General features: G+C 38.2%; 2 pseudogenes; both read left to right on the forward strand.

Moving 5' to 3' along the window:
• LOC127669703 (vomeronasal type-2 receptor 116-like) overlaps positions 1 to 27,974 on the forward strand; it is a 206,115-nt pseudogene that overhangs the window by 96,733 nt on the left and 81,408 nt on the right.
• LOC127670052 (zinc finger protein OZF-like) lies at positions 1,274 to 27,971 on the forward strand (annotated as a pseudogene).

The raw sequence follows: 27,974 nt of genomic DNA on the forward strand, positions 1-27,974 counted from the left end.
AATGAGGTGATGTTGGAAACCTACCTGAACCTCAAAGCTATAGGTAAGACTCTTATATTTTTTCTAAAGGAAACATATGCTTCTTGGTTATTGATGATATTCTATTATTTTAATTGCAAATAATGAAGATTGAAATGAATAGATCAGTTTCACTGAATTTTCACTGCAACTTTCACATTGCCATGAAAATACACAGTACTTAGAATTTTGCCTAATTTCCAATAAAATAACATTTAATTTCTTATATTGTGTTTTAGGCTATAATTGGGAAGACCGTCATCTTGAAGAACATTGTCAAAGTAGTAGAAGACGAGAAAGGTAATTTTCATGTGCAAGCCAATACAAATTTGCCTATGAGGATATTTTAATATCTACTGGAATCTCCAATGTAAAACATGAGCGTGAAATAATAGTCCTTTAAGTATAGCTACAAATGTAATATTCTTAAAAAACCATGTACTTCAAGATCCGATATCTGATTAGTGTATTCATTTGGCATATAGCTCCATTAGATCTATGCTGTGGACATGCCAATCTATATCGTCTCATACTACGTAGAGATTGTAAATTGAGTAGTGATAAATTTATATCCTAAACATTCTAATAAGCAAATAGTACATAGTAAAATTGATGATCCTCATATTCTTGTAAGATTATGGTTAAGTTTGATGAGAGGACATTTTTTGAGAATCAAGATGTTGTGAAGAAATATTAATCTATATTGCACATATTATGATAAAAAAATTCAAACATTGTGAATGCAATGCATAAATCTTTCATTTGTCATTCTTTTTTATTAGATATATAATGTGTCACAATCGATAAAAACTATGTGAGCATAGGGATATTAAAATAAGCAACATAAAATGTTTCTCCTAAAACAATGAGAAAATATGTAGTATTCTGCCATTGACAGAATTAATGAATATGTTAGACGTTTGCAATTAGTTGGTTTTCAAATTTGGAAATTCTTCTTTGTGTCCTGGATCATAGTCAAATGTGTTGTATTCACACTACAGGAAAAATTATTAATGCAATTAGTGTTATAAAGATCAGAGTTGTTCAAATTTTCATAAAATAGCTGAAATAAATCATATAAAAACCCCATATAAAAAGAAGATGTCATAAATATGAACCATGTAATAACCAACACAGTTGTCTTGAACAACTCAAGGTGAGGGAGAACACCATGAACATATAAAGTGCTAAAACCTTACGATCTGATGGTTCTTTACCATTAGAGCAAATTATAAAATTAATTCATATAGATTACATGATTGATCAGAGTAGTGAATGTGGTAAAGGTTTCACGTGTGCTAATTATCATTGCAGGCATGTAAGAAGTCATATTGGAGAGAAATACTATGAGTGTAATCAATGTGGGAAAGCCTTTACAAGACCCAGTCATCTCCAATATCATAAAAGGATACATACTGAAGAGAAACCTTATAAATGTAATCAATGTAGTAAAACTTTTTCAAGTAAGAGTAATCTCCAATATCATAAAAGGATACATACTGGAGTGAAACCTTATGAGTATAATCAATGTGGTAAAGCCTTTGCAACACATAGTAATCTCAAAAGTCATAAAATGACACATACTGGAGAGAAACCTTACCAATGTAATCAATGTGGTAAAGTCTTTGCACAACGAAGTACTTTCCAATATCATAAAAGAACACATACTGGAGCGAAACCTTATGAACGTAATCAATGTAGTAAAGCCTTTGCAAGACTCAGTTATCTCCAAAGACATAAAATGACACATACTGGAGAGAAACCTTATGAATGTAGTGAATGTGTTAAAGCCTTTGCACAGCGCATTCATCTCCAAAGACATAAAATGATACATACTGGAGAGAAACCTTATGAATGTAATCAATGTGGTAAAGCCTTTTCAAGATCCTGTTATCTCCAAAACCATAAAAGAACACATACTGGAGAGAAACATTATGATTGTAATCAATGTGGTAAAGCCTTTGCAGGTTACAGTAGTCTGAAATATCATAAAAGATCACATACTGGAGAGAAACCTGATGAATGTGGTAAACATTTGCAGTTCACAGAGCTCTCTAAAGACGTAAAGGAACACATATGGTAGAGAAAACTAATGAATATAATCATAAATTAAGTGGGAGTTAAGAGACCATTGAGTTAAGAATATGATAGACATGGGTGCTTAGGATTATTTAAATTCTGGAGTTGGTTCTTATAATGCTTTGGCAACGAATGTTGCTGCCTATTACCCTTGTCTGAAGAGTATACATGTGATTAAGTAAAGAGGTCTGTATTAATTGCATTGACAAAGGAAGTCTCAACAATCTTCACCTAGACAATGGAGTGAGATTTAATCAAGCATAGCAAACTTAGAAAGAAAAAAAAAACTACAAAATGTATTGTTAAAAATGGCAAAGCATTATCAGGAAGTTGAATGAAGCTAAATCCTGTGATCAAGGATATTCAGTGGTCTTACAGGAATGGTTATGTTAGGGCAAGTTTCCATCAAACCAAACTTAGGGATTTGCAATTGTATGAAAGCGAACTGTATCAGGTTAGGGTGTATTATTACCTGAGTATTGTTTCATGTGGACATACAATGAAACAAGTTTGTGTCAAACTGACAAGGAAAGGATTTTGATTGCTATTCTGGGTTTTCAATTTCAGATCTAAAAGGATAAGCTTAGGTCCAGGCATGGTGGTGCATGCTTTTTAATCCAGCGTTCTGGAGACAGAACCCAGCAGATCTCTGAGTTCAAGATTAAGTTACTGAGGAATATCCTGGACAGCCAAGTTTAGGCAGTGATGTTTTAAACAAATATTAAGCTTGTGATAATGTAAAAGAAGGAGCCATCCATTTCCAGACCCAGCAAGCAGCATAACTCATCAGCTTTTTCCATGTGGCTCTGTCGTTTTTGTTTTTGTTTTTTGGTTTTTTTTTTTTGTTTGTTTTGTTTTGGTTTGTTTTGTTTTTTTTTTTTTTTTTTCAAGACAGGGTTCAGGGTTTCTCTGTGTAGTCCTGGCTGTCCTGGAGCTCACTATGTAGACCATGCTGTCCTCAAACTCAGAAATCCGCCTTCCTCTGCTTCCCAGAGTGCTGGGATTACAGGCGTGCACCACCACTGCCCGGCTGGCTCTGTCTTTAGATGTAAGAATAGAAAGGACTACCGAGATGATTGATGCTCTCTAGCTGTACCTAAGAATTTAGAGATGATGAAGAAAAAATCAGCATCACTGATGTGAAATCTTCTGGATAAAGTTCTGAGTGACAATAATCTGTGTTCCATAGATATCCCAGGTTGGACCTAGTTGTGCAGGTGGACTTGGTAATGTATAAGAAAGGAGCTAGAAAATGAACTAATATCTTTGGAGGATCAGTGATGATCATGTGTGGATCCCGGACATTGAAACAGAAGCTGTGATATTGAAGTTATTTTGGAGACTCCAAGATCTTGAGATGTTACAACTGTGTGTTGCCTACTCAGGAAAACTGCTTTAAGGGAATAAAACCACTCAAAGAGAAAGAATTCTACTGCATTGAACAAAGCAGAAAGGATTTGGAGATCTGAAAATCACTTTGACAACAGATATGAAGATGCAGAGTTTGGAGATTGCTCAGCTGGCTTTGGTCTTCTTTAGGTAGAAAATGTCCTCATGCTGACTTTAGGAATCATGAAGTATATACTTTGAATTTGGAGGTACATGATGTGCTTTTTAAGTTTTTGAACATGTTTACATGATAGGATTAATTTCAGAAGAGTCGTTGACCTTTGGACTCTTAACATGTTTGAGACTGCTATAGACAATGGGGACTTTGGGGGTTCAAGCTCATGTATTCTGAATGTTTAAGTATGATCCCCATACACTCATGTGTTTGAGCAACCATATGGTGGCCAGGCAGTAGAATGTAGTAATTAAATATGCCAAGCTAATTGAGTGGCATTATGTGGGGTCGTGGCCTTGTTGGAGGAGGTGCATCACTTTGGTCTTGGACTTTGAAATTCCTACCAGTGCTGGAGAGACCCCCCTATTAGGTTGCTAGAAGACAGTCTCTTCCTAGCTGTCTTTGGATTAAGATACAGAACTCTCAGCTTCTTCTCCAGCATCATGTCTGACAGCATGCCTGCCATTCTTCCTGCTAAGATGAAAATGGACTAAACCTCTGAAAGTGTAAGTCACCACCAATTAAATGGTTGCTTTTATTGAAGTGTCATTGCTCATGATGTCTTTTCATAGCAGTGGAAATGCTAAGACAGAAACACTGTGAGTGTATGCAATGTGGTAATGTCTTTGGACAATTTGTTAGTCTTCATGTTCATGAAAGAATACTTGCTAGAGAAAATCTGTATGAATAGGTTTAGTATAATGAAGCCTTTGCAAATCTCTATAATTTTTATCATTAAGAAACTCTTCATACAGATAGAAATTCTGTGAATGTTAGCAATGTGGTAAAGCATTTATGTTATAGCATCGCCAGTTCGAACAAAAATCAAACACCAGGACACTTCAAATGACAAAAACCTTTTGTAGTCAACTTTCTACTAATTAATCAGGACCACAAAAATATACTCAGAAGCTTAGCCATTGATTTTTGTTTGTATTTTTTTAGTTAGCCATGTATCCACCAACATTTCTGAAAGTGTTTATCAGCTCAGGAATTGCATTTGGGAAGTTTTGGTTCACTTATGCATACAACCATGTCAGCTTCAAATAAATGTAATTTTACTTACTCTTTTCTAATTCATATTGCTTCCATACCCTTCAGTTATACTGTTCTAGTTAAACTTTAAGATAGAACTTTGAATATATATATAGAGAGAATGAACCACTTTGTTTTGTTTGTGAATTACGGGAATTGATTGGAATATCTCCCATTTAAATTAATGTTGGATGTAGGCTTGTTGTAATGTAATGTTAGTATATTTAGGTATATCCTTTGTGTGCTTATTTACTCCAAGAATTTTTTCATAAACTGGTGATGGATATTGTCAGAGAATTTTCTTCACCTAATGAGATGATCATTTCTTATCTATGCTTTACACTTTTGGCACATTATGTTGAGCCATCCCTGCTTCTCTTTAATAAAGCCTACCTCATTGATCATGATTGAAGACCACTTGATGAATTTTCCATTTTATTTTATATGTTCTGTTTTACTTTATTAAGGTTTTTTGGCATTTGTGATTTTAAGAAAAAAATGGTCTGTAATTATATTTTGTTGCTTAGTCTTTTTTGACTTGATATTTTAGCAACCATGGGTTCACAAAATAAATTGGCTAATGTTTGTTCTGTGTTTATATTGTTGAAAACATTGAGGAGTATTCTCATTAACTCTTCTCTAGAAGTCTGGTAGGATTCTACCCTAAATCTCATGGTCCTGGGCTCTTTTTGGTGACAGATTTGTTGTGACTTCTCTTTTTCTAGATGTTTTGCTCTGTTTAAATTTTTTATCTTAGGGCTGGAGAGATTGTTCAGTAGATAAGACCACTGTCTACTCTTCCAAAGGTCATGATTTCAATGCCCAGAAAACACATGGTGGCTCAAAACCATCCATAATTGGGTTTAAAGCCCTCTTCTGGTGTTTCTGATTAATTCTAAATGGAAAGATCTACATGTAATTCAGAACTATGAAATAGTTGCCTTTAATTTGTGTCTTGATCATGGAGGCCACTGCTTTTGTTTAGATGTTTCAGCTATAAAAACCCCACCTCTAATCTGGGCCATAACTTGTAATGCAGGCCTATATAATGGCATGAAAGAAGAAGGCTTTTGCTCATTAGCTTCTTACTCTCACCTCAATAGAAAGCATATTCCTGCACTGTCATTAAACTGAGATTTTTTGGAATTCTGGTTTCTTCTAAAGATAAGATGAGATATCCAGCCTTGTGGTCATAGCAACTATTGGATCCTTGGATTTTATTTTCATAGCTGGCTATTTTTGAAATAGCTGGCCCACCAGAGACTCTAAGTCACTCTAAACAATACCCTTGATACAGAAAAAAGTTATTAGTTTGTCTTTCTTTTTTTTTTTTTTTTTTGGATTTGAATTTTTCGAGACAGGGTTTCTCTGTATAGCCCTGGCTGTCCTGGAACTCACTCTGTAGACCAGGCTGGCCTCGAACTCAGAAATCCACCTGGCTCTGTCTCCCAGAGTGCTGGGATTACAGGCATGCCCCACCACCGCCCAGCTTAGTTTGTCTTTCTTTGGACTCCTGACTAATATACTAGACAAGAACAGAATACTTTTAGAGCAGTTTGGATCTCACAAGCATCTCAGCTCAGTTACAAATTAAAAATGGCCACCTTCCCTTAACCTTTTGTTCAGGTGATGCTTTGACTCTGTGTGTCTACCACTACTGGAAAAGAAAGTTAGTAGCAAATGTGTAAATTATCTCAATTAAAACACAAATAATATAGTTATATGAGAACATCAGATATGGAGACTCCCGATTCACTGGTTAATGGTAAAGCAGATGCCATAGCTTCTGTAGCCTGAAATAACACCCTCAGGTGACAGTAGATACTTTTTAGCCTTGTATTTGCAGCAGCAGTCTTGAGAATGACAAAATTTCTTCTCCCATACATTGACACTCTGTCAATACACATACATTGATACACTGTCAATCTCATTAATCAGATCCTTTCTAGGGATATCCACAAGAAGAAAGCACTGGAAAAAAACACTTTTTTCACTATGCCATGAGGTCTCCAGCAGTAATAGAGCAGCACTGACTAACCCTCTCCAACCTCAGTCTTGCAGAGATTCTCCTCCAGATGCATGTGAACACTAAGGCAGGTTCTATCTAATTCAACAGAGATGAAGGTCTGCAAATGGTTACTTAATTTGGATAATAAGATAAAAGCTCTGTGCTAATCATTAAATGTTTGCATATTCATTTGTTTTAATGAGGCTTTACAAGATATAGATAGCTTTTAAATTATTAACATGGTCTTTCCTGAATAAAAATTTAAATAAGTATATATTATAATTCAAAGCACAGGTATGTTATTCTTATGTGAGGGAGGACAATGTTCAATATGCACAATATGTCTCCTAGTCTAGTAGTAGCTAACTTTTTAGAATTAGTTTAGAACCTTAAGGGGTAGAGATCATGTTTTGTACTAGAATTGGGATAGGGTTCAATGAAATAGCATTGTAACCAGAATTGTATGTTTACATGTTTCATGTTCTTAAAAGTAGACAATAAAATTTAAGTATATATTTTCATGTTATCTACTGCAAAAAAAGATTCAAACCCATATGATCATTTTATATTTATTTTACCTGTGTCTATATGTTCATTAAATGTATTCTTATCCTTTTGTATCAAATTTTACATTTAATTTCATTAGGAACAAAGGTAACTAAGGTCAAATTAACAAGTTTAATTTACTTGTAATCCGTTTTCTATTAAGTACATGATATTAATAACAAACCAGGATCCCATAAGTTAAGAGTTTATACACAAATAATAAAAAGGCAAATTTCCATAAGCCATGAATTTGTGTTTATTGCTTGTTGGGATTCTAATTCCATAGTATTTTCCGGGTGGTGGTGGTGCACGCCTGTAAGTCCAGCACTCTGGGAGGCAGAGGCAGGCAGATTTCTGAGTTCGAGGCCAGCCTGGTCTACAGAGTGAGTTCCAGGACAGTCAGGGCTACACAGAGAAACCATGTCTCGAAAAAACCAAATAAAAAAAAAAAAAAACAAGACCAAAAAATTCCATAATTTTCATAGTCAAATACAAATTTCACAGAGACCTTTAGCAGTCTGTCTGACTCTTGTCAACTTATCCTTTGATTATCTGTTGGGTTTTGTGAATGTCAAATTCATTGCTTCCTTATTAGTTTGCTAGTTTTGGAAGTATATGGCTAGAAAAACTTAAACGTCCATTCGAGAAAGATTATATATGCAAGGTAGAATCTATCAGAATAAGAATGAAAATAAACATGAATATATAAAACGAGACTTCCGATTTCTGTCTCAACCTTTGGGCCATCCTCTGCTACAGCCATGCCATACCCAAGTGGCACAGGGAGGTAGCTAATTACCCAGGTGTGCAGAGAGGCCAGACAGCACAGGTAGCAATTCCCCTGCTGCTCAGAGGTTCACGTCTGGAACCCTCTCGTGGAAGCCTTCCATTTTCTGACTCCAGCTTGGGACCACACTCTGCCACAGTGTGCCATACACTAGTGGTGCAGGCAAGTAGCCAACCACCCAGGAGTGCAGAGAGGACATACAGCACAGGTAGAACCAATACTGCAAGTCAGAGGAAACAGCCAGAAACCCTGAGGACACAAGAACTTAGGAGAAGCCTAGAACAGGAGACTTCTTTATTCCGACCACACCCAGAGCTGATCAGGGCCACAGAGCTACACACCTAAATACAACAACAAGTGAGCTGGTCTCACAGGAGTACCTGAATACCTGTGTACACAGAGATAACAGGCCAGTTTTACCAGAAGTGTTATGATACGTGGCTGGCCCTTCACTACAGCTGTATTCTCTATCACAAGATGTGATTGCTCAGCCAAGTTTCTGAAGTGAAGTCCTCCAACTTTGTGTTACTTTTGCCATTCAATACCCTGAAAATGAATATGAATTTTATTCTTAATTTCTATTAAACAACATGCTAGCATTTCCATTGATATTACATGAAACCTGTAGATAATTTGGAGAAAGTGAACATTTTGACTATATTAACTCTTCTAATGTCACAACAAAGTTTATCTTTTTATGTCCTTTTATAGAAGTTTTTCTCAGCCATTAGTTGTGACTCACATTATATATGCTTTTGCCTCTATTCTTGTTTCTTTCTGTAGCTATGATAAAAACACTCTAGCAAAAGTGACTTGGGGAGAGAAGGGCTTATTATCCTTATTTCCCAGTCAGCAATCCATCATGTGGAAAGGCAGGGCAGGATCTGGAGGCAGAAATCATGGAGATCTGTTTTTTTTCACATCTAGTTTTTTTTATTTTTATTTTTATTTTTATTTTTATTTCAAGAGTTTCATCCAAAGTATGTTGATTGTTTTTTTCCCTCCCAGAATCCTCTCTGATCCTTCCTACCTCCTTAACCACACAAAGTTAACTCATTCTCCCTCTCCACCTTTCTCAAAAAAAAAAAAAGAACAAAAATATAAATCAAAACAAAACAGCACAATAAAAATAAATACTAAATCAAAATGAAACAAAAATCCTCTGTTCAAAAATATGGATGTTGCATGAAATATTTTAAAAAGAGCAATCCATGCTACCTTCTCAGCCTGATAGAATATCAAACTCCGAGCTCTAAAACCTTTCCACCTGGTTCGCTGTGTTCCCATGGTGGGCTGTTGTCACCCCTGTCCCCATCCCCACACACACTTTAAAATTCCTATGGTGGCTGGTTGGGTTGTCCAGCCACCATATCTTCCTCTGGAACTCAATTGAGTCTTTTTGGGAAGGAAAACACCACACAATCTTAGGTTAGAATTTACAGGCAACACAATCGCTGGGCATAGAAACTAGCATGGTAATTTTGTATGCTATTTAGGTTATGAATCCTATGGTGGTATACCCCGGAGTATCCACCACCTAAACTTGGGGCCTCTCGTTACCAACATTGTGTCTCCATTCTTTCTTCTGTCCAAGAGGAAGTATCTTGCTCCTGTTCCTCCTCGTCTTCTCCTACATATCCAGTGATAGGTTCTCTAAAATCTTTATTCATTAGGGGAGAGTTCTGCCACATATGGTAGTTACGACAATAACCCTGGACTAAATAACAAAGCAAACCGAGTAATTTCCTGGTGGCATTTTCTCAGTTGAGGTTTACATTTTCAAAAATTATTTTAGATTATGTCATGGCCAACATAAAAGTAGCAATCACATTGGATTAGTCTAATCTGTGTCAATTTGATGATTAGGAATAACCAGAGAAATGCCCTTTGTTAAATATAATCTTTGTGTATATGACATAAACAAATTCCTTTAAAATGGTCAGTTTGAATGTTGCGAACACATCACCTGACAAGAAATTTTATTTCCAAAAGGAAGACCCAGGTAAACATTACAATCGGATCAAATTAAAATCGAAGTCTAACAGTATATCAAGCCACCTGAAGACAACCCAGGACACACTATTGGTGAAAGAGGTGTTCAGCTGTATTTTGGAGCTATCACTCTGACATAGTATGGCAAATACTCCTCGGCGTGGTGCTTACTACAGGGATCTTAGCCTTTCCATTGCAGTCACCACCAATCCTTCACAGACATGGCCACAGTTCAGTTTACCTTGGTCTCTCACACAATTAAGATCCTTATATTGAGTGTCTTAAGGATTCTATTGATGTAATAGAGATCCTAAGACACCTGTCGAAATAAACTTAACACCCAGCATTTGGGGATGGAAGTGTTTATTTCATTTTTTACTTCCTCATTAAAGTGCATCATAAAAATTATATTAGGGCAAAAAACAGAAGTCTTGAACCCGGAGGTAGCCACTGAAGCAGAAACCATAGAGAAATGCTTCTCACTGTCCTGCTCCTTGTAGTTTGCTTAGCCTGATTTCCTGTAGATCTTGAAGATCCCCAGCCCAGGAATAGAACCATAGACTCACTGATGAGCTAGGCACCTCAGTGATCTGGGACAATCAAGAAAATATATGAAAGACTTGCTGACAGGCGAATGTAGTGAGGAAATTCTCTCAATTGAGGTCCACACTTCCAAAATTATTCTTGCTTATTTCAAATTGTAATTTCTGAAAGTTGTGTGGTAGAAATTTTGGAGTGTCTTATGTATAATATGCTGGTTTTTTTTTAACAGAAAGATTCTAAGAACCAGAGATAAGAAAGGGTGAGTGAAAGTGTGAGCCTTCTGCACATGACACACTGTTGTGCTCACAAGCTCATGGCAGCTGTGGTTGTCTGCATAAGACTTGCACAAGATCAAGGCAGTCAGTATAACAGAGAAATGTCCAATAGTACTTGGTGGTCTTGGGGAGACAGAAAGTCAGATGTATTTAAGACCGTGGCCACTTTTGAGTTGATCATGATCTAGTGTATTAACAACCGGTCTAAACATGAGTAACACAAATTCAGATCAGTAGTATAAATATTCAAAAAAATATGCCAATTTGGGAGTGGATGAAGGTGGTGAACTTGAGCAAAATATGGAGAAGTTTTGGGGTGACTTCTTTATGATCAAACTTCATTGTGAATATGCGTGCGCGTATAATTCTAAAATCAATTAAAATATCACATGATTTTTAAATCAATTTTAATTCTTGGAGAATGTAATAAGAAAATAATTTTAAAAAATCACCTTATTTACTTCAGTATGTCCCATAATCATCCTCCATGTCCATCCATCCTTTCCTTTTTATCCAATTTTGTGTTTTATTCTTTTTTTCCCAATTGAAATTTGTGCTGTGAGATTTCAGTTTGTGCTGCCCCACTATTATTGAGAATGGGATGAGTCTGACATATGTGTGACCCACCCGGGGTTACACAAAGACAACATTCCATCTCTTAGCAGCCATCAATTCCATCTTTCACCTCAGTTACTGGTGACGTTTACTTCCCAACATCTACTCCATCGTGGAATATCTGTCTGGCTTGAATTTGTGCTATTGTTGCTTATACTGTTAACACCTTTCCCTTCATATGAGATACTCTCCTGTCCGATTAGATGGACTCAGGAATTATTGTTGATGTTATCCAGAAACATCCCTGAAACTTTGAGAGAAGGATGGTGACATGTTACGTCAAGGGTTAAGCCCGCCATAGTCTCTTATTCACCCCACAGTTAACAGTGCGGGATTTCTATGTTAAGAAGATGTTGTGATCTGTAGTTATAGAAATAAGGTTCTAGAAGTCATTTTAATACTATGTCTATTTAAGAGAGAAATATAACTGGAGTTTCCTCTAAAGCCTAAAATCCCTCTAGCCACAGGTTGTTCAACCCTCTCTCTCTGTCTCTCTGTCTCTCTGTCTCTCTCTCTCTCTCTCCCTCTCTCTCTCAAATTTAATATTTTTATTAACAGGTGCTTGCAGTTCATTGACTGATTTTTGGAAAAAGAAATCAGGTTGTAAACTTTTAGTACAAGTTAAAAATGAAGTTCTTACAGTCTCAACTTGACCAGCTATGAATCAATTTAAAAACCATTAAAAGTATATTGAGGAAAAAAGGGCTTTAAAAGAAAAGACAAACAAACAAAAAAACAAACAAAAACACATCTGTCTTTACCAAAAGGAGACATCTTTAGGTAATGATTAATAATAATAATAATAATAATAATAATAATAATAATAATAATAATAATTATAATAGACTCCATGCTACATAGGTAGTGCAAATAGACCTAGTATCTGTTGTCAAGCAGGCACGTAAAGAATTCACCTCAGAACTTCATTTCTAACTCGTACTAAAAGTTATTCACTTCCTGTTGCTGGAATCTCACATTCATATCTTCTTGATGAATGATAAAGATGGCAGAAGCGGCAAGCCTGCATTTTGTCAGCTCCGCCTTTGTCACCCTCGGGAGCTGATGAATGTTCAGCCCGTGGATCAGAGAGAAGCAGTCTCTTTACTATCCTGTGGTTGGAGGCTCTCGTGGTGCCTGCATCAGTAATTGAATTCCAACAATTCAATTGGATGGCTGCTGACCTTGGGTCTCATCTCACTGATTTCCCCGGTCCTCACCATTGCCATCCTCTCTAGGCTGTTTTGTAGCAGGGCCGCTGAGGAATCTTGGTAAGTGATCCCTGTGCATATTCAGTCTCACTGGTCTACCCTGCTCTCCTACCCTCCATCACTTCTAACTGCACAGGAGGTTTGGAACATGGTGGTCAAAGCCCATAGAGTGACCTCACGTAATAAGGTAAATCTTCACCTGTGTTAGAGCCAGCAGAGTTTTTGGGCCTGGCCTTTGAGGGTGCTTTTTAAAAAGATTAATTATTTATTCTATGTGAGCACAGCTGTCTTCAGACACCACAAGATGGTGTCAGATCTCTTTATGGATGGTTGGGAGCCACCCTGCGGGTGCTGGGATTTGAACTCATGATCTTTGGAAGAGCAGTCCGTGCTCTTACCCGCTGAGCCATCATCTATCCAGCCCCAAAGGTGCTTTCTGATCCAATGATCTTGTGTTCACTCTCCCTACTCTGGTAGTTCTGCTTGTAACTGTATGGAGGAGCCAAAGCTGCTGCAGGGCGGGGCTGAAGGGAGAGTGCTGAATGGGGGCGTGTCTAAGGGTGAGAGTGACAGGGGAGGGGGCGTGGCTCCCACAGTTGAATGGGACAGGGCGGGGCTGAGAGTGACAGGAAGGTTCATCTGTGGCCTGAGTCGGCCTGTGACACTGTGACCCCCTGAACACGCACCATCCATGGCACTTTGGTCCCCTGCCTCTCCCGAGACCCTGGGACCCCATGACCCTTCCTCTCTCCCCAGGTCAGCCTGACACAGCACCAACAGGTTCACGCCCACGGGGAGGAGCCACAGCCCTTGGCCCCGCCCTCAGCCTCAGCATCCCTGCGTCTACTTCCCCTGTGAGCTCAGTTCCTCCTAGGCGGGCGGGGCCTAGAAACCAGAGGGCGGGGCCTCAAAAGGTTGTAGGCAGTCTGAGACATGAAATACTAAACAAACTTACTGCCCTGTCTCTCTGCCCATCACTTCCGGCCCTGCCCCCTCGCGCGGCCCCGCACGCAGCCCGCTGTACAGGAAGACCCTAGGTCTCTACCGTGCGCCCACAGCAGGAGACAGGCAGGCGAAGGGCAGGCAGGAGAGCGGTCCCACAGTGATGACATCACAGCCCCGCCCCCAGGGCCCTGATTCACCAGGAAGTTCCCGCAGCTGCTGAGCAGCACAGGGAGAAGCCGCTCCTGCAGGAGGACTTCCTGCCCTTCCTGCGGGTGGGGAAATTCATCCTTGCTGTGCAGCTTGAATGGTTCTCCGTGTCCTGCTCTGAGCTCTGCTGTTGTGTGCTGTGAGGGGACCTCAGGGAAGCTCTGAAATCGCGACATGGTGAGCACAGGATCACTGCCCACAATGGGTAGGGACAGGCGGCTGAGCAGTGGGTGTTGGGGTGGGGGTCCTCTCTGTGGCTGGATGGGAAACATCAGCCAGATGTGCACATCTGTGAGGTCCCTTGTGCTGCTCCTCACTTGACACATCAGCCAGTGGCCTCTGAGTGACCCCACTATCATGGCTGATTCTGAATCTGCCCAAAACATTCAGACCCGTGGCTTTCTTGTAGGAACATGTGTGGTTTCTGTGACTCTGCAGCACGTGTGCAAGCCCTTTTGTGTTTTATAACATTCATTAAAAAGACAGGTATAAATCGAGCAGCACTGCTTACACATGTGACTTGTTTTTGTTCTCTAATTTTGTTTTGTTTTTTCTATTGTACTTTGTTCATTGTTTTACTTTAGAAGTTCAGTATTTTTATTATTATGTGGCAAAGGGACTTTTTCCCAAAATATTTTGTATTTTGGATGCTTCTTTTAAATTAACAGGCACCTTATTTAGTTTGGGAATGTTTTCATTTAGTGTTAATTGGAAATATTTTCTTGTCCTTTTTACTGATTGATCGCCATCACCCCCACCCTCACCCTCACCCTTGCCCTTGCCCTCTTTTTCTTCTTGTTTTCTTCTTGTTGTTGTTGTTGCTGTTGCTGTTGTTGTTGTTGTTGTTGTTGTTCTTCTTCTTCTTCTTCTTCTTCTTCTTCTTCTTCTTCTTCTTCTTCTTCTTCTTCTTCTTCTTCTTCTTCTTCTTCATCTTCTACCTCCTCCTCCTCTACCTCTTCCTCCTCCTCCTCTTACTTCCTCCTCTCCCTTCTTCTCCTTCTCCTTTTTATTTTTTTTCTCTTCCTCCAAACATTTGTGGTTTTGCCTTATCATATGTTGCAGAACTTGTGGCTATTTAGTGCCTGGAAAGTTTTAGAATTCAATTTGTTTTTTGTACCAATTTATCAATTTTTTGTGATTCATATTTTGGTTGTTGTTGTTGTTGTTGTTGTTGTTGTTGTTTTGGATTTGTTGGCTTTTTTTCTTTCAAGATAGGGTTTCTCTGTATAGCCCTGGCTGTCCTGTAACTCACTATGTAGACCAGGCTGGACTCTTAATTCAGCAATCTGCTAGCCTCTGCCTCCCAGAGTGCTGGAATTACAGATGTGCACCACCACTGCCTGCTTGCTATTCATTTTTAATTCTTGTGATTCTCTCTTCCATTTGTTGTTCTTTGGATGATCCTTGCCTCAATATTTGTCAGTGGACAGGCATTTTCAATGTCCTGCTCTTAGTGACTTAGGAAATGCTTAAGCCATTAGCTACCTCAATCAAGTGCTGCTGTTTCCCGTTTGTGTATTATATACCTGTAAAACCTTCTATATTTGTACTCTGTCTCTATTTTCTGCACAAGCACTCTCTCTATTCTCTTTCTCTTCCTTCATTGCTCGTTCCCTGCTCCCCATCTGTCTGCCTGACTTCAGGTTTTCTTGTGTACCTCTATCCCATCCTCGGGTTCTCATTCCTCTCCCTTCCCCCATAGAACCTCTTTTTCATTAGATCTCTTGCATGTTTTAGTTTCTCAGGACCTGCTGTGAAATCATAGCTTGTCTTTCTTGGTGAAATATTTTCCTGGCTGTTATTCATTATATTCTTATGTTCGTGTCTAGCTATCTGGGTTTGTGGTGATAACAGGTCTAGGAATTAGTTTCTGGGTTTGTCTTTTTTGGGTGTGAGCTTTATTCCTGGTTTAGAGTTTGCCCTCTGGATTTTCATAGGATGTTGTTTAAATGTTGTCTCTTGACTGACCTGTTTGGAGGGTGTGCTCAAGAGGGAATGCAGGCTAATTTTGAGAGCTAGGAGAGGAGGTGGGCAGGAAGAGATCATCTTAGCAATCCACAAGGACACATAGGAGATAAGTGAAGCTGCCAACCTGTCAACATTTCAGAGCTACAGTTATCTGGAGATGCCTCAGTTGAGGGTGAGCCCTCATCAGAATTTCTGGTTGCTATGTCTGTGAGATAGTGTGAATGAATGATGTGGGAAGGCTTTTCCACTGAGGTGACAATATTCATAAGCAAGTGGGCCTGGGTTGGATGAGAGAGCTACCTGAGCATGGCACACTGACCAAGCAGGACAGCAAGCCAGGACACAATGTTTGTCCATGCTTTTACCTTCAGTTTGTAGCTTTAGTTTCTACTCTAAGCACCCAAAGTGATGAATTATGCTCTGACAAAACCTTTCACGACAACTGTTCATTAAAAGAGATGCTTCTGCTCAAAAGATTGCATCATGGCAGCAGAGTAGCAAGCTAGAACAACAACAATAACAAAAACAAATGGTATCAATAGTTGATTTTGTGGCCGGACAGAATTTATTCTTTTTGGCAGGAATGTGGAATATATCAGAAATTGAGATGATGAAAGTCATACAAATCTGTCCGTGGAGCTTAATCCGTTGTTCTCATAGGACTTGCAAGATTGGAGTTTTAACAGTATGCAGCCAGAGGAAACTGAGATCATAGCATTTTAGAAGAAAATAGAAATTGTGTGAATTTTACTGAGAGGTCATTTGTGTGATATTTTGGCCAAAAATCTTTTCTCCTTGTCTTACACCTGAAATATAGAGTTGGGTATATTTTAAAAATAATGGGCTGATTTCTAAATTTTCATTCTATTTATATGTATTTGTTTACTTTCTCCACTTATTTATTTATTATTTATTTATTTAATTTACATTCAACTTTCTCCCATCTCTCCATCCCCCTTGTACAGTCCATCATCCCTGACTCCTTTTATCTCTCAAAGAAGCACAGGGACCACTGTAGTATCAAAAAAACATGGCATTTCAAGTCTCTGCATGGATAAGCATATCTCTTTTACTGAATTTAGACAAGGCAGCCAAGTAAGAAGAACTTTCTTCTAGCTTTTTTTTTTTTTGTGTGTGTCAGCTTGACACAGGCTGGAGTTATCACAGAGAAAGGAGCTCTACACTTGGGGAAGTGCTTCCATGAGAAACAGCTTTGGATATTTTCTAAATTAGTGATCAAGGGGAGAGGGCCCCTGTGGGTGGTGCCATCCTTGGAATGGTATTCTTGGGTTCTATAAGAGAGCAGTCTGAGCAAGCCAGGGGAAGCAATCCAGTAAGAAACATCCCTCCATGGCCTCTGTTTCCTGACCTGCTTGAGTTCCAGTCCTAAATTCCTTTACTGATGAACAGCAATGTGGAATTGTAAGCTGAATAAACCCTTTCCTCCCCAACTTGCTTTTTGTTCAAGATGTTTGTTCAGGAATAGAACCTTGACTAAGACATGGGGCAATGAAAATGTGTAGCAGTTGAGTTTTGCCAGTATGAGAGGCCAGGAAAGGTCAGTGGAGAGGTGAAGATACAGGGGCAGTTGAAGAATCAGGACTGACCAGACTTTGAAATGAAACTGGGTCTTGCAAAGTTTGGTGTGTGTGTGTGTGTGTGTGTGTGTGTGTGTGTGTGTGTGTGTGTGTTTTGCCGGGACATGCTTATCCTGATCTGGTTACACATTTTTTCTATTACCTCATCGTGGAGTTTCACAATTCTTTTCTTCTGAGTGTATTCTTCCTTTCCATCCCCTAATTGCTTTTGGAGAAACTTGGAAACACAGTTTTGCCATTGGGAAGTCAGTGGTGAAACTTACTGGATCTTTGAAGAGCTTTGTTTGTTTAAAACAAAACAAAACAAAACAAAACTAGAATTTCCCATCTGTTGAGTCTGGAATTCAAAACAGTGGAAAAAAAAAAGTCTATCAGGACTTTATCACCATTACTATTATTATCTTGAATTATCAAGACCTTTTTCTTTCTTTCTTTATTTTTCTGTGTAGACCTGGCTGTTCTGGAATTTGCTCTTTAGGCCAGGCTGGCCTCGAACTCACAAGAGATCTGCCTGTCTGCCCCACAAGTGCTGGGAATAAAGGTGTGCACCACCACTGCTTGGCTGTCCAGGTTCTTTTGAAATATGGGAGGACATAGACTAACAGTGAAAGCCACCTGAGACCTGAGACCACATGGCATCTGCTAAGTGCAAAACCTGTTCATGCTGTCCTATTGTTTAGTTGAAAAAAATAGGTATACCAGACTGGATTAGAAGCGTGGCAACTTCAGCAGCCAAGCCATTAGCTCAGTTGTGAAGCATTTGGCCCATATTTTTTGACTCTGTTTTGAAGTTATCACTGTAAAGCTGTAAGGCTGGCCAGTGTTATTTAATATTCCTTCTGAGAAAGGAATCCAACGCCTGAGTCCAGAGGTTGCTTGCGTTGAAGTAACTTGGTGTAATTTCTAATTGTTGCCTGCAAATTTGTTCCTAAACTGAAGTTCTTTGAGTAGCACACATGTAGTGTGGATGTTTATTAACTTGAGTGTTTTGAGACAGGATCCTGCTGTTTAGTCTAGGGCTGCCCTAGAACTCACTATGTCTTCTAGGTTGGCTGGAGCTCACTGCAGTCTCCTGGTTGACAAGTGCCCAGTGATGTGTGTGTGGTGGTGGCAGTGTATGTGTGCCTCACCTGCCTAAGCTGATGCTTTTAAAGATGCTCTTCAGAGCCTGGGGAGAGATGAGGGGTGTTCTGACTCCAAAGTAGGTAATAAATTGATCAAGAAGTACTAACTAATAACAAGGTCATTTTATTGCCATTCTTTAATAAACTTAACAATATCTTTAGGTGCAGTTTTTTGGTGAGCTTGGGAAAAATGATGTGGCAGTCATATTTACTCTTCTGTTGTATGTGAACTGGGCCCCATAAAAATGTAAAGAACATTCTCATCTGGGAATTCAAGGTTCATGGATAATTCACTTTCCACTTTCATTGGGGGCAAGAAAGAAGATTTTGCTGTTATGAAAACAAGGACTAGGAAGCCAGATGAGAGAAAATATAGAAGCTGTTTTCACAAAGCACAACAAACAAATTCTTTGACTTAATCCTGAGACTGACCCTTACCATGACATTTCTTCTTTGTCTAATAGAGATACTATTGATTCAGTGGGAGTGGGACCATCTAGAATAATGGTGGCCAACTTTACCCTAAACCTGAGAATAAGCCTGAGACTTATCCTAAATCTCTAATCCTATCTTAACCTCTTAATTTCTTAAACATCCTAACCCTAACAACCCTTGTACCTTAACCCTAACCTTACCCCTCTAATCCGCAACCATAACTAACCCTGGTTACTATGGGGGGGGGGTGTTTCTTTATTATATCTTTTAAATTGAGAAACCCTTTCTTGCTCTTGATCTTCAGAGATGTTCAGATCCACCTTTGATCTAGGATATAGATGCTTTTTCAACCTATATATGGAAAGGTCATTTTTGTTTTTTTGTATTTGTACTACTTTATTGTACACAACAAAGGTGATTAGTTTGACTTTTTTTATTTAAAAATTCTCATAGGAAGTAATTATTTCTTAAGTATTCTCTCTAACATCCTGCAATATGAAATTAACCAGTCCTTGATTTATTTATGCTGGTGTCTGGCTGGGCAGCTGCTTTTGTGGTGATTATTGGTCTAGGTAAGGTTTCTCAGTTTTTCTTGTTTGTGTGGATGCTTATTCCTGTTTTACATTTTTCTGTCTAGATTTTCATAGTGTTGTCAGAGTGTGGCCTCTTTTATTGACCTTTTTGTTATGTTCAAGAGAAATTGCTGGTTAATGTTGAAAGCTAGGAGAGGAGGTAGGCAGGAAGAGATAATCTTGTCAATCCACAAGGACACATAGTCAGGAGAGAGGTAAGCTGCCAACATTTCAACCTTTCAGAGCTACAGTCATCTGAAGGTGCCTCAGTTGAGGGTGTGCTCTCATCAGAATGGCTGGTTGCTATGTCTGTGTGAGATAATGTACATGATTGATGTGGGGAGTGTCTTCCACTGAGGGTGACAATATTCATAAGCAAGTGGGCCTGGGCTGGATGAGAAAGCTGAGCCATCTATTCAGCCCCTTAGGCTTCCTTCTTGTTTAGCTTCTTCAGGTCCAAGAAATATCATGCATATATCCTGTACTTTATGGTTATTATCCATTTGTAAGTGAGTACATACATGCATGTCCTTTTGAGTCTGGGATAGTTCACTTAGGATGATAATATCTAGTTGTATCCATTTGCCTGCAAGATTCATAAAGTTCTTGCTTTAACTAGCTGAATAGTATTCTAGTTTGTATATGAACCACATATTCTGTATCCAAATTTTGGTTGGTGGCCTTATTGATTTTTTTCAGTTTCTAGCTGTTATAAGTAAAACAGATATGAACTTAGTGGAACACATGCTCTAGTGGGTAGATGTCCTAAGAACATATCCTAAGTGTAACATGTGCTCCTGCTAAATCTTAAATTCATGGAAGGTGTAGGCAATGTGTTTCCTAGTCCCAAGAAGGAACTTTAAATAAAACCTGCTGCAAATATGGACCAAGTGAGGCAGAGTCCATCACCTTAGAAGCCAAACTTAAGAGGATCTTTTATATGGTGTGGCTTCTGAAAACTGATAGATGATAAATTCGAGTTCCTGGATTCTTCCTGGATGGTTTCAATTTGGCACGATTCCAGCCATCTTTTGGCAGAGTCAGAGCCATGGGAAGACTCCATGAGAGTTCATTGCACTGAAATTATGAAGATGATTCTTAAATTTCATTTTGCAACCACAGCTTGTTGAGATAACTAAAGCATTGGTAAATCTGCCATGGAGAGATGTATACAAGGAGAGGATGTACCCAAACTGTTACAAGAGGTGACCTTCAGGATTTTGCCTTGTGTGTCAGAAGAGACTTTAGATGTTTGAACAGTGTAGGAGTTCCTACAGACTGTTAGGATACCTGAAGAAAGACTGAATGCATTTTCATCACAGGATGAATAATTGCCCATAGTGTCAAGGGTGAGGATGCAGTTGATTGAAACAAAAAGCTTCTAGATAGGATGATGTCTTTGGCTGATTGTCTGTCCTGTCTGGCTTTCTTTGTGAAGCTTGTGGAAGAACTTCTGGTAGGAGCCATTCCAGATACCTTCCAGGATAGTGTTTATAGAATGAAAATTTTATTTTTTCTCTCTTTTTTTGCTTTTCCAATAATTTATATATTCATTGTCATGCTTATCACTATCCCCATTATATGTCCCTTGCCATGGCAGACTCCCTCCCCCAGTCCCCTCTGTTTTTCTTTGAGAGGTTGTGGGGCCCCCAGGTATCCCGAAAATTGGTGCATCAATTCTATTGTGAGTTAAGTACATCCTCTCTCACTGAGGCCAGACATAGCAGCCCAATTAAGGAAACAGATTCAAAAGATATCCCCGCCCCCACAGCTATAGGGAAAGCCCTTGCTACAGTTGTTATTAGACGACCTTCTGAGCCTCTGTGCTGCACAACTGCTATATATGTGCCAGGGGCCTTAGTCCATCCTGTGTATGCTATTTGGTTGGTGGCTTAGTCTCTGAGTGTCTCCAGGGGTGCGTCTTACTTGACTCTCTTGGTCTTCCTGTGGAGTTCCTATCCTCCTCAGGGATTTCAATCATTCCACAAACTCATCCATAATAGTCCCCAAGGTCCATGCAAGGTTTGACTCTGGATCTGTTCAGCTTTTTCAGTCAGCTGGTGGGTGTATCCTCTCAATAGACAATTAATCAAGGCTTCGGTGTGGGAGCATAACAGAGTGTCATTAATAATGTCATGGATTGGTGTTTGTCCATAGGATGGCACTCTCAAGTGGGGCAAATTTTCATTGGTCTTTCCCTCAGTCTCTGCTCCAGATTTTATCCCGCATTTCTTTTAGAGGGGAAACATTGTGTCCTTGGTATGTTCTGTGTTGTGGTTGAAACTGACCCTTCAACGTTCTTCTCATGCTCCCATATATTCACTATAATCTCTTTCCTTAAATCATATAAAATATAATAGATACATTTGCTAATCAGTGATAATCTATTTTACAAGTCTAGTTCTTTTATATTTTTATATTTATTTTATTTTTTGCTTTTCTTTTCCAAAACAAATTTCACTGTGTAGCTTTGTCTGTCCTTAAAGTAGTAGAGAAACCACAAAAGACACCTGTCTTGTATTTGTAATATAAGCATATTTTTGTGTGGTTTTTCTTTTTCCTTTTTTTTTTTGTTTGTTTTGTTTTGTTTTGTTTTGGATTTGTTTTTTTCCAGACAGGGTTTCTCTGTGTAGCCCTCCTGTCCTGGAACTCACTTTGTAGACCATGCTGGCCTCGAACTCAGAAATCCGCCTGCCTCCAAGAGTGCTGGGATTACAGGTGTGCGCCACCACCGTCCGTGTTTTTTCATCCATATCTTTAGTATTAAAATTTGACCAAATGTTATAGATTAAACTTCATATTTCTACCAGATGAATACAGATGTGCTGTGAATTTATAATTCTTTGTAGGAACTTTCATAAAGAACATTGAGTTCAGTGTCATTTTTTTTCCATGGTTGTTTTTTGTAGGGATTGAGGGTCTTAAAATATACATTTTAGTCTCCTAGAACACATTACAAAGGCCATGCTGGTGTCTAGCTAAATGGCATACACCTGCCTGTGCCTCTGTGATTAAAGACATGAGAAAATACACCCAGCTTGCCCATCATGTTTGTAGTTAGTAATTGTTCATACAGTTTTTCAGATGTGTGCTCGGTATTGTGGTTCTGTTTCCTCTGCATCTCCCTCTCAATTTGCATTTCTCTTGTAAAGCTGTATCCTATTCAAAGTGTTCAAAAGTGACAGAGGTGAATCTTATAATTCAAGGTCCTTCTAAAATGAAACATTGATAATAATTTCTGAGTCAGAGAACAAGTGAAGCAAGTGCCAAAATTATATGAATATGTTTTTGAGGAAGCATATATTTCCTTTACAGTGATGATAGTTTCATGTTTTGTGTTGTACACATGTATGGAATATTTAGGATACAGTGACATTTGATGATGTGTATGTGAACTTCACTGAGGAAGAGTGGAATTTGCTGGATCCTTCCCAGAAGAGTCTCTACAAAAATGTGATGTTGGAAACCTACCTGAACCTCAAAGCTATAGGTAAGACTCTTATTTTTCTTTCAGAAGGAAACAAATGTTTCTTGGTTATTTATGATCTTCTATTATTTTACTTGTATGAAAATTGATCTGAATAATTCAGTTTCACTGAATTTTCACTGTAACTACACCGTGCAGTTAAAATTCACAGTACCTTTAATTTTGCCTATTTTCCAATACTATATCATTCGTTTTCTGGTTCTGTGTTTTAGGCTATAATTGTGAAGAACATCATCTTGAAGAACATTGTCAAAATAATAGAAGTCATGAAAGGTAATTTTCATGTGCAAGCTGATACAAAATTTTCTCTGAGGAAATTTTAATATCTTCTGGAATCTCCAGCAAAAAGCAAAAGTGTAAAATCACAGTCCTTTAAGTGTAGATATGATTATAATATTCTTAAAAAGTGATGTACCTCAAGATCTTATATGTGATTTGTGTATCCATTTGATAAGTAGCTCCATTAGACCTGTGCTGTGGACCTGCCAATCTGTATAGTCTCATAGTATTTAGAAATTGTACATTGAATAGTGATAAATTTATATCCAAAACATTCTAATAAGCAAATAGTCCATAGAAAATTTGGTGATACTAATATTCTTATAGTAATATGGTTCAGTTTTGTGAGAGGCTATTTTATGAGAATCAAGAATATTTTTGTGTAGAAACATTAGACCATATTGCACATGTTATGAGAAACAAAAATTCAAACAGTGTGAATGCAATGCATAAACCTTTCATTTATCATTCTTTTTATTAGTTATATCATGTGTCACAATGGATAATAATCATGTGAGCATTGGGATATGGAAAGAAGAAGCATAAAATTTTTGTTCTAAAACAAGAAGATATGTAGTATTCTGCCTTTGAAAGAAATTAGGAATATGAAAGACATTTGTAATTAGTTGGGTTTTTAGTTTTACAGGGAATATCCCAAACCTCACAGTGTAAAAAAACTTTAAGGGTACTAGGAATTTGGAAATTCTTCTGTGTGTCCTGGTTCGCAGTCACATGTGTTGTAATTCACACTAGAGGAAAAATATGAATACAATCAGTGTTATACAGATCAGAGTTTTTCTAACTTTATTCAGATAGCTAAAATACATCATATAAAAAGAGGGTGTTATAAATATGAGTCATGTAATAACCATCACAGGTGTCTTGAACAACTCATGATGAGGGAGAACACCATGAACATATGAAGTGCTAAATCCTTAAGATCTGATGCTTTTTTTTACCATTAGACAAATTGTAAACTTAATTCATATTGATTACATGATTGATCAGAGTAATGAATGTCATAAAGATTTCACATGTGCTAATTATCGTTGCAGGCATGTAAGAAGATATACTGGAGTGAAACGCTATGAGTGTAATATATGTGGTAAAGCCTTTACAAGATGCAGAAATCTCCAATATCATAAAGCAACACATACTGGAGAGAAACTTTATGAATGCAATCAATGTGGTAAAGCCTTTGCAAGACCCAGTTATCTACAAAGACATAAAATGACACATATTAGAGAGAAACCTTATGAATGTAATCAATGTGGTAAACCCTTTGCAGCACACAGTTATCTACAAAGACATAAAAGATCACATACAGGAGAGAAACCTTATAAATGTAATCAGTGTGGTAAAGCTTTTGCAAATCACAGTACATTCCAATATCATAAAAGGACGCATACTGGAGAGAAACCTTATGAATGTAATCAATGTGGTAAAGCCTTTGCAGCTCACAGTTCTCTACAAAGACATAAAAGAACACATACTGGAGAGAAACCTTATGAGTGCAATCAATGTGGCAAAACCTTTGCAGTACCCAGTCATCTCCAAGATCATAAAAGAACACATACTGGAGAGAAACCTTATGAGTGCAATCAATGTGGTAAAGCCTTTGCACAGCACAGTAATCTCCAATTTCATAAAAGAACACATACTGGAGAGAAACCTTATGAGTGCAATCAATGTGGTAAAGCCTTTGCACAGCACAGTAATCTCCAATATCATAAAAGAACACATACTGGAGAGAAACCTTATGAATGTAATCAATGTGGTAAAGCCTTTGCACAGCACAGTAATCTCCAATATCATAAAAGAACACATACTGGAGAGAAACCATATGAATGTAATCAATGTGGTAAAGCCTTTTCAAGACCCAGTTATCTCCAGTATCATAAAAGAACACACAACGGACAGAAACCTTATTAATGTAATCAATGTGGTAAAGTGTTTTCACCAGGGATAAGTCCCCAAATTCTGTGTGCTGGAGAGAAACATAATGAATATGATCATGAATTAAGTGGGAATTAGGAGGGTATCATAGTAGAACATGATAGACATGGGTGCTTGGGATTATTTCCACTCTGGAGTTAGTTTTTTTTTTTTTTTTTTCGATGCTTTTGCAAAGAAGTTTACTGCCCGTGTCTGAAGAGTTTCCTTGAGGTTAAAGGTAAAACTGTTTACATTAATTGTAATGGCAAAGTAAGTCATGAAAATCACCGCATAGAATTTGGCCTGAAAGGTTTTAACAAGCATAAAAACTAAGAATGGAAAAATTTAAAAAAAAAAAAAAGGTTCAAAATACAAGGCATCATTAGGAAGTTGAATGACGTTTAATCTTGTGATCAAGGATATTCAATGGCATTAAAGGAATGGTTACATTAGGACAAGATTGCATTCAGCTAAACATATGGATTGCAGTTTTATGAAAGTGAACTGTATCGTGTTAGGAATTATTATTACCTGGTTATTGTTTTGATGTAGACACATGAAGATACAAGTATGTGTCAAATTGCTAAGGGATATATTTGTATTCTGGGTTCTGAATTTAAAATATAAACAGAAAGGTTTAGTTCCAGGCATGGTGTTACAGGCTTTTTAACCCACCATTCATGAGACAGAGTCATGCAGATCTTTAAGATCAAGGTAGATCTCTAAGCAAGTTCCAGGAAAGCCAAGATTAGGCAGTGATGTATTTGAAATATTGAAAGCTGCTGATAATGGAATAGAAGGAGCCATGTTCCAGCCCCAGTAAGCACCAGAACCCCGAGAATTTTATCATGAAGTGGTGTTGAATATTTTCAGAGAATTTTACATTAACTCATGAGATGATCAATTCTTGGTTTTTCTTACACTTTAATCCCATTTTGTTGAACCATCACTGTTTCTAGAATGAAGCCTTCCTCACTGTTAATGGTAGATGATCTTTTGATGTGTTTCATATTTTATTTTATTTGTTTTTCTTTTAAGTATTTTTGAATCTGTGGTTTTAGGGATAATTGGTCTGTAATTCTCTTTAATTACTCAGTATTTCCTGACTGGATATGTGAGTAATCAGGGGTTCAGAAAATAAATTGACTAATATTTATTTTGTTTCTATATTGTTGAATACACTGAATTCTTGTTAAATCCTCTTTGAAAGTCTGGTAGAGCTCTACCCTAAAACTCATAGACGTGGGCTCATATTGGGGACATATTTTTAATGAATTCTGTTTTCCTTCATGTTTATGTCAGTTTAAGTTGTTTTTCTCTAGTTTAATTTTGGAATGTGGCATCTATTGAGGAAGTTAGCTATTTCTTTTAGAATTTCTAAGTTGGTGGAATGCACCCTTTTTAAACTATGTCTTTACTACTCTCTGGATTTCTTCATTACCTGTTATTTAATCCCCCATTTCATTTTAGATTTCATGAATTTGTATATTCTTTTTCTTTTAATAGGGGTTTGTTTATCTTGTCTAATAAAAGGATCAAAAGACCTACTCCATGTTTCATTAATTCTTTGAATTGTTCTCTTTCTGTTTTATCAATTTCATCCCCCAACTTGAAAATTTCTTGATGTCTCCTCCTCGTTTTCTTTGCTCCCTCACATCTTTTTGTTGTAACCTTTAAAACATGCTGTTAAATTGCCAGCATGAGAGTTCTCCAATTTTTTCACGTAGGCATTTTGTGCTGTGAACTTTCTTTTAGCTCCACTTTCATTTTCTTTGTGTTCCATGAGATTGTGCATGCTGCATATTCATTTACATTGCACTCTAGAAAGTCTCTGATTTCTTCCTTTATGTCTGTGTAGACCCATTTTCTCTTACACAATTAGTTAGTAGTCAGTTAGCTGTCTTCTGTCATCAGTTACAACACTGATACATCAACAGGATTTTGTCCCAGAACACATCTTTTGTCTGATTAGGGAGTGTGGCTTCTCCTGGGTCTGGTTCAGTCAAGGACATGAGGAACCCAATTTCTAGGGGCCACCCATTGGGCTTTTTTTTGCTCTCTGGGATGTAGTTTTGTCCTTGCTCATCAGAAGGCTCCTCTCCTTATAAATGGTCCATGGATATGAGAGGCAGCAATGGCACACCAGCCATCTGTGTCTTGACCCTGGGGAAAAGATAATCTTACCACAGTGAGGAGGGCATGCCTAAGTCTATGAACCCACAGGAAGAAGACACATCAGAATGGGAAGAGGCCATTTGAAGAACAAGAATTTGTTGTGCCACACCCAGAAGTGGCTGTGATGTCACAGGAATTGACTGGCCCTAACCGGAAGTGAGTGTACATCACAGGCAGTGACTTGCTTAAAGAGGAAGTGACAGTTCAATAGCCAGTAGTGACTGTCACTGTCACAGGAAGTGGCCGTGTCTTGACAGGAAGTGACTGTAGCATAAAAGTAAGTAGCCATATGTCACAGGAAGTGACTTTAATGACTTAAATGTCCGTTCTTAGCTGTAATGAATTTTTCAGAGCTGCCAGTTCAGCTTTCTTGGCTGACATTCCTGCCAGTTGTGGTTCTTCCCATGTGATCTCGGTATTGGACGCCACCGATATCACAGCATACTCCTGTCCATCATGTATGAAGCTCTTGCCATTGGTGAACCCTGTTACCCTTGCATCTATCTGAGCAGTCATACAGAAGCCCAGCGAGTGAGGTCAGGGTCCAGCAGCAGGGCAACTGAGAAGTTAACCTGAGGT

The sequence above is a fragment of the Apodemus sylvaticus genome, chromosome 19 (assembly GCF_947179515.1).
Source record: "Apodemus sylvaticus chromosome 19, mApoSyl1.1, whole genome shotgun sequence".
NCBI classification, from domain to species: domain Eukaryota; kingdom Metazoa; phylum Chordata; class Mammalia; order Rodentia; family Muridae; genus Apodemus; species Apodemus sylvaticus.